Here is an 8,551-nt window from a genome sequence, read left to right on the forward strand (position 1 = left end):
TAACATTTTTAAATATTTTTGTGACATTGTAGGAATTTTAACTTTGTTATTTTGCACATTTTTCCACCTTTTTTGTGTGAAGCCCCCATTCCCTTTATCATATGCACCCTGTGAATGATGTCCTGCCTCTTAAGAGTTTGTTGGGTTTGAAGCTGGAACATGATTGGCTGAACTTTTAAAGAGTGTAAACTCTACTGCTATGGTTAGTTTTACTATTCAGTCCTATTTTTGTCTTCCATTCTGGCTTCCATTTGACCAAAAACAATGCACCCTGCAGGATATTGCCAAACATACAGAGTCAATGAATATCAGGTCAAAGCTACTAGATGTGCAGATGTATACTGAACACCAGTGAGGAGGAAAGTCATTGTGTTTATGCTGAATTAAAATTATGGATCTGTCCTTTTTGTCTTTGTAATGTTTCAGGTGAAATATATAGGATATGGTAAAAAAGAATCTTTCGGAAAATCATCAGAATGGCAGGAGACTAATTATTTCATTCTTGATCGATGGATATTTTCAATCACATTTTTCTGGTAAAGCCTAAGACAATGCAACTTTATCATGGGTTTTTCCAAATGATCGTGGTACGATAGCAAGGTGTGCATAATGTGTGGATTGTTGGCACCTGACAGCATTGCCCAAATATCTCATTTGGAAGGCTAACTGCGTTTCACCAAGCCTTCACTAGAGGGAGCGCTGACAGGGCAACAATGATTATGTATCTCCTGCAGAAAATGCTGTGAGTAGGCGACTGTGTGATGTGTAATGTGCAATGTGAGGTTGAGAATATGTTTAAATTAAGCCAAATAGTTTAAGACGAAATGTTGATTGGCTCAAATCAATTGAAAAGATTTGAACAGTTAAGTCAAAATGTTAAACAAATAAAACAAAAATAAATTGAACATACCAGTCATATTAAACACAATGTAATACATTGTGTATTATGTTCACAACCTCCATCATCACCCTGTACACCCATCGTAAGTGCTACATTAAGAAACAAGAGATAGAGATATTTCTTTCTTGGGCGAAGAAGAAGACTGAACAGATGAGTTTTCAGTCTGCGGCAGATGATTGGTGGGGTTTCTGTTCTCTGATGTCAGTGGGGGGCTTGTTCGGACCTATAAAGAAAGGTAGAACAAAATGAAAAATGGTGAAACAAAGGGCTTGTTCCATCATTGTGGAGTCATGACAATACAATCAAGATTATTTTGAGCGGCAGCTGGTTCCCCCCCCCGTAGAGAGGGAGTATCAAAACTTTTGGCAGTGATAGAGCGCAGTGAACTCGTTGGGGTTGATGGTTTGACCCACGTCCTGGATGTAGGATGGGTCAGAGCCCTTTGTAGCACGGTAGGCAAGTAAAAGTGATTTGAAAATTGACGAGCAGCGACAGGTAGCCATTACAGGGTGCGGAGCAGTGGTGTTGGAAGAATGGTGCATTTAGGCAGACCCAGCCAGAAACCAAGTGGCCTTCCGGCAGAGGAATGGACATTTCCTTCTGATCCTCCTTTAGGGACATTTGACCAAACAGACTACTAAACGAACCGAACATAAGGTGTTCAAGTTCATTATCAGGGTATCAGGGGAAATGTTGTCTACAGCAAGCGTCAACATAAAATATACCCAACACAAAAACAAATAAACACTTAAACACAACAATAACACAGTGTCTGGCCACAGACACTGGGTTTAAATGGTAACAGCAAAAAGGCCTACCATGAGGTTAATTAATGTAACCCAACAGGTGTATTGCACTTATGTATGATGGAGACTTTTTATATATTATACTTGGCCTGCACCTCCTGGGCTATCGCAACTATTGTTCAACCACCCCTTAGCGTCCATTATTTGCCACTGCAGTGGTGGTTGAGGACGATTTACTGACAAATGCATAATAGGCCTACCCATATCAGTTTGGCATATCAATTTACTAACAATGCCAGCAGCATGCATGTATAATTATGCCCACTTTGAGAGATAAGGCGTAGAATTATTTATTTGTTTTACAAGCGGAATAGGAGCCGGATATGCAATAGTTTATGCATCCACTAGAGGGTACTATTGGCTTTAAACCGTGACAGGATTGTTCAACACTATGGAAATGTTATCTGAACCGAATCATTCGAAGTACACCGAGGTTAGTCTCACAAAACAGACATTAGATGATTATGACTACTGGATCCGAGAATACACCGAAAAAGCTAAGCCAACGCAACGAAATGATCTAGATTAAACGTCCATGATATTTATATTTTAGCCCCCCCTCACCATTTCTTCAGTCGCGTTACAATTAAAGCGAGCAAATAATCGCGTGTTATCTTTGAAGAGAACAAGTCCTGACGCGGTAGGTGGTGACCCAGTGTGGTTTTCTTTATAGCAAACGATATTATCATTCATCACTCATGCCATCCTCATTTGATTAATTGATAAGCGCTTGCTAACTACAGGAAACTAACCTGCATTTGGTTGTTACCAGCCATTTCTGTCCGGTAGGGGATGCTAGAGTATCTCTTGAGGAGACTGGAAGACCTGCCTCTGAGCCGGGGAAGTGTGAAGCAAGGTCTTTGTGTACGATCATCACCACCTTGTGTGAGTAAACGCCAACACATGGCCGTATCTCTTCACATTGTCTATCTATCAGATGGTCCGTTCAAGTGTTTCAGAATGTTACCAGCTGTAGATTGCTTCACAGAAACTCACTGTATAGTACTATGAACTGTGGTGCTGTGGTTTTCCTCTACTTAAATAGGTTACAGCTCTTTCTGACTCTGAATCTATTACATTTGTGCATTTGTACTCATTTAATAAAAGACAAATAATATTAACATGTATTTTGTAAAGATAAACGATGTGTGCTTCAGCAGAATTCAGATATTCTTCTTGCAGTCCACAACAAGAACAAATAGGCGTACAACAGGAAGCACCTTGACAAATCTGTGAACAAAAGTTTCAAAGGTGTCATTGAGATATGCCGGCCTTCCCACACAGCCCGTTGACGCCTCAGCTTGTCATGTAACTCTCATGCTTTTTTTCATACTCTTGAATTTGACTTTGGCGGCAGTCTTTCTTTTTGAGTGACAGATGAGCAAGCGATATGACTCCATCAAAGAGTGCAGCCTGACATTTGATTAGACAGCCCTCTTCAAACTAAATATACTCTGTGTTCCCGAACGCTATATCATCTTGACAAGAAGAAAGGGGCTGAAAAAAATGGATGTAGATGTCCATTACACATCTGACTTGGGGAAAAGGGAACCGCGGCACATTGCAACGGAGGCTATAGGAACACTGCGCCATCACACAGCTCTGCAACGACTCGTTGACATCCTGGGCTCACCAAATGATGCCTGAGGTGTCCCCCTCGTGTTCATTGTATTTAGGCTCTTCGTTTTGCAGCCACTTTCTGTCAGGGGGAAGCATGTGACGTGCGTTGATGACGGTAGGGGTCTGATGTTGTTTAATATAACATGAAACTTGCACTGGTAATATTCATCATATAGGGTCTCCAACTATCACAAGGTTGAATTATTTAAACTTCCGATCTAAAGAAAATATGCAACTTTAAAATTTGTATTTTCTAATATTGTTTGCTCGTCAATTAATTTAGGTGTTTTTTTTTGCCATTATCCAGGGAGTTATACAAAGCTGTGAGTTGAGATCTAATTCGTCTGTTAAAAATGTACATTCTTTACAACAGTGATCCGCCCACAATACACAATGCCGTGGAACTCAACATAATGCATGGGCCTTAATGAATCACTCCGGCCATTAACATAATTCATAATTAAATCACGACCCGACGAATTGGAATTTATTAATTGTGAAATGCATGTGCTGCCACGCCGATAAACAAATGAGGTTCTTCGGCTATCAGTGACACATGGATCGCTCAGCCGTAGTCGCCGGTTAAAGAGGCCAGGAATGATGCCATGCGCTCACAAATCATTGGTGCATTTAAGTGGGGAAGTCTCACGGCGATGGCCACAATATGCATTTGCCTTAAGAAGTAAATGGGGATTCTGTTTTATTGGAGTTGTCACATGCTCCGGCTAATCATTTGAAACACTGTTAAGATTAAGGCTAATGCATTTCTATCCTCCAACCCAAGTCACAGGCCGCAGGGTCTTTTTTCTTTTCCTCCCTTTCTTTGTAAATGAAGAGAACATGTTTAACATCCCGGCGTCCGTGAGAGCATATGCCACAATATGCCCCCCAGAAGGAACGCCGTGTTTCAGAGAGCCTGGCTTGAATTGTCTTACCATCGCTTACCTAATAGATTTACTTGTACTGTGAACAAAATAACAACCCCTCCGAACCAAACTGCCGTTCATGGCAACACGACAAGGATTCCCCCGTAAAGAAGGAATCTAACGCAAGGGTTTTTAACCCCACCAAGCCGTAAACACGCGTGCCTCGTGGCTCACGACGTCCAGCCAATGGGCGCCCGCGTACACTGTGTTTCAATGTAGTTACAAGGCTCGCTGTGTCATTAGTTTACACAGTTAATCCCAACTCAAGCACCCACTTACTCTCCCAACCGCCCGGACAAACAAAGGGGTTCCACTTCTCTTAATGGCCCCTGTGGGTTCGCCACTAACTATTGATTCGCTGTCACCCAATTTCTCGGTGACTTATGCCCTGCTTAATTCCAATTACTGTGCACATAGGGGCCTTATCGGGGAGAACAATAGGTCTGTTGTCACTGAGGGCTAAAATATGACTCTGGTTGGGTTTGAGCACAAACTCATGACTTCAAATCCAGTAGTACCCTTGGTGACCTCTCGAACCCACACACACACTCGCGCTCAGACCACACACACTCAAACACACATAGACACAAAAACACACACCCATAGATTCACACATGCACACACACACACCCATAGATACACATACAGACATACGCATACACACACACAAGCATACACATTCACACACACACACACACACACACACACACACACACACACACACACACACACACACACACACACACACACACACACACACACACACACCCAGACTCTCCCTCCCTCTCACTCTCACACACACACATAGGAATATATAAACAAATATAATATAACAAAATGGAACTAAACGCTCTCAATCCGGCTTTTCCTACAGTGGAATCAGATAACTGGATCTTATTCGTTTTTTATTCATTCAGGAAGGAGCTCCAAAGAAGCCCCACAAGGGCTCTGCTCCCTGGCTATAAAACTGTCACTGTGATGCGTCTGGCTGTAGCGATGATGATGATGCCCGCGCCCTTTACCTGCTAGCCCCTCGCGCCTGAGAGCAGCTATCTCTTCCTTTCAATTACATGTTTCTCTGCAGTTTTTAGACCAAGAGTAATAAAGCTATAAATTGTCTGTCGCGCCGGTCTGGGGCCGCGGACGTTCTGTTTTCTGAGACCCCGTAAACCTCCCGTGTAGTCAAAGATAAGGATTTACAGTTATTTAACATCCTGTGTGTCCTCCTAAATCACAGTGATAAGAGAATTAGGTGAAGGCTGCAGGTTCTTTGTCCTCTAGGTATTGATTTTCTTCTCTTCACCTAGAGGTGGCAATGTTTTTATTGACTATCCTATTCCCAACAAGCTGGGGATGGGGGGCAGGGGGGCTTTGGGTTGCGTAATCCGGCCATATGTTCCGTGCTTCAAAATCGATCGGTTAAATAAGCCTTTGATTGTTATATTTCCATTCCTGACACAGTTGGGGGCTGATCATATGATCCTATCTGCTGGGTCAGCCATTTTGCTTGTTTGCTCATAATCCACTACAGCCTTTTTTTTCTTTTCTTTATGAAAACATTGCTTTGTTATTGTTTGGGTACGTGTATCAGCGCAACAGATTGACTATTCGGAGAGTCATCGATTAAGGATGCTCTATGTAAACTGGTTTATGTAGACATTCTACATTTGGGCTATCACATAGCGCAAGTGCAAGGGCCTGCCCTGCCGCTTTTTAAAACAGGATCATCGTTCACCGCGTGTCCGTCTAAAGCAAACAAATAGGATCCTCTTAGAATGTTGGTATTTAATTCAGATACAGCCAATAATCTGTTTGTTATAACAGCCGTCGTGGTTCCCACCCCCAAGAGCATCTCCCTCCCAGCGTGTCCTAGTTTAAACAGAGAAATGTGTGTTTAGCTCAGTGGAAGTTAGTCATTCATTCCAGCATGAAGACGCTGGTCGTGCCTCCGAGCGGCGCTAAAGCTGCCGACGCTCACATTTAATGATTCTATGGCTGTTTGGCTGGAGTTCGCGACCCCGGCAGCCATGATAAATGTCAAGCGCGACGGTGTCCCTCTAACTAGCGAAGTCAGCGTCAGCCAATCATCTCGTTATTGACTGGGGGCAAACCGCACGGCCGGGTAATGTGACTCTAAAATGTTACACGGAAAGGAGGATGTGTATGCAGGGGCCCACTTATCGCTTGGCCCCGGAGCCCGGCTGTCCGACACCACGCGACAAATGTCACAGACACATCTCCCGCCATGCGGTTAGTGATCAGAGGCAGCGGGCGGCGGCGACACAATAGATAACACGGCGCAATTAAGGCAATATCGCCTTCCCTCCGTCTTTGTTCACTCAGTGCCAACAACAAGACTCTTTCCTGAGTGATGTTTGCACTCAGGAAGGTTGGCAACCTCGGATCGTAGGAGTGGCATTAAGAAGACGATACTGTACATAAAGCTCCGTGGCCTCTGGCATCAAACGGCCATTCACACGTACTGTATATTAATAAAGCCCTGACACAATGGATTCCATTAAGCAATTCATGTAAGGAGCCATTAGCAAGGGCATATTTACGTATCATAAGTCAATCCCTTTCAAAACGTTTATTTGCACTAGTTCTTTAACACACAGACACACACACACACACACACACACACACACACACACAAAGAGATTCATACACACTTAAGATCATGAGTGCTATAACTAAGCAGCCTGCTGTGAAAATGGGGCAATTTAAAAGAAACACATGCGAACAAGCCTGCCAGTACAGGCGTGTGGGGGGAGACATCTCCACCAGAGACCTCTCTGTGTCAGGGGGCTGCCATATATCAATCGCGTAGAGAGGTAAAGGGCAATGCTTCACCTCTATGTATAGCGCAACTGTTTAGTTAGAGCCAGTCGCATACAGACCCCCCATATTGAAGTCTCACTATAGGCCCTGATGCAGGGAGGTAAGCAGGTGCCACAATGTTAACAGTTTTGACAGTGCGTAATCCTGATTGATTCTAATGCTGCTTTCTTGTTAAAATCAAGCAATGTTTAACCAAAGTCACAGGCGGATAAAAGGAATAATATTGAAATAAGAAAGTAGGCCTATATTTATGCTGGCCTATGTTGAAACCAAGACTGCTAATGCGCTTAATTTCTTGTAAGATCCTTGTAAACGTATCGCATCCGAGTGAGTAATACGTTCTAATCTTGATTTTCAACCTCAGACATTTTCTGGATGGGGAGCTAATCTCTAAAACACGCAGTGCTCCATAAACTGTGCAACACACATCCATCAGTGATCCTCCAGAGCTATGACTGGGGAAAGGCTTGATTTGCTTGAATGTTATCCCCATAACTCATGTTCTCTCTGTATTTTTAAGTATATGCAAACACACATTTGAACTCCGTTATCTTGAATCCTTTTGAGAAACTGTCTGAGGGATACTCTCACAGTTACAATGTTTGGCGTCCGCTGCAAAAAAACCATCAAATGACCGTGCCGGGCCGGCCAGCTTCATTGGATTCTTTCATTGGTTAAGCAGCAGCCCAGAACATGCCGAAATACAGCCCAACTGTGGAGTCCTGGTGGGATGTAAAAGTGCCCAACAGATGAGACCCGAACAGCCCCCTGGGTACATTCTAAACTTTGGCTTCGCCATAAATCAAGGATATTGCCATGCAGGTCGGCGCATTACTTGCGCAATCCTCTTCTTTAATCATTTCTCCGGGAGGCTAAGAAGTGTATTTATGGCCAGGGCCATGGGCAGGTCTTAAAAAAGCACTGGCGATCATGAAAATCAAGTCGTCTCGCGGGTGCCATCTCGCTGTGCTCAGCTTTGTTGAATTACAAATGGGGAGATGGAGGGTGGATAGGGGGGGAGTAAATAATGAAATCGGTTGACAGTTGCAGTTGGCGATGAGTGACAATGCGAAACACGAAAGCATTGCCTCTAACGTCCTCCCGAAGAGCCGGTCATCAGAGTCAATGTTTTTGTCCCTGCCCTGTGTGTACGGTTGGCTAGGCTGTTACTTTTTCTTTCTTTTTTTAAGCTCTCCTTTGAGCTTTCTATTTCTCTCACTCTGCATGGATTTACTGTAACACACTGCTCCGTAAATATAGCAGCTATATCCAGCGGCCAAGAGTTACGGCTGCAAAATATCTCGCCCCTGTGCTTAGTTGATGCCGGATTGATTTCCTTTACAAACACATGAATCACAGCGGTCGTTACTAGGCCGGACTCTTTCATTAAAATGAGCTATATCTCTTACTTCAATAGTGCCTTTTGGGAGCCCTCCACTAAGAATATACATCCAGGC

At 43.5% G+C, this 8,551-nt stretch overlaps 1 long non-coding RNA gene across 1 annotated transcript; it reads left to right on the top strand.

The window, feature by feature from the left end:
* Window positions 1-2,018: 2,018 nt before the first annotated feature.
* On the top strand, window positions 2,019-8,551 carry LOC130371559 (uncharacterized). The gene is made up of 3 exons (XR_008893204.1): window positions 2,019-2,347; window positions 2,480-2,592; window positions 8,512-8,551. It is a non-coding gene; the product is annotated as an uncharacterized LOC130371559 (long non-coding RNA).

Source organism: Gadus chalcogrammus, chromosome 18 (assembly GCF_026213295.1).
Source record: "Gadus chalcogrammus isolate NIFS_2021 chromosome 18, NIFS_Gcha_1.0, whole genome shotgun sequence".
In the NCBI taxonomy this organism is placed as follows: Eukaryota; Metazoa; Chordata; class Actinopteri; order Gadiformes; family Gadidae; genus Gadus; species Gadus chalcogrammus.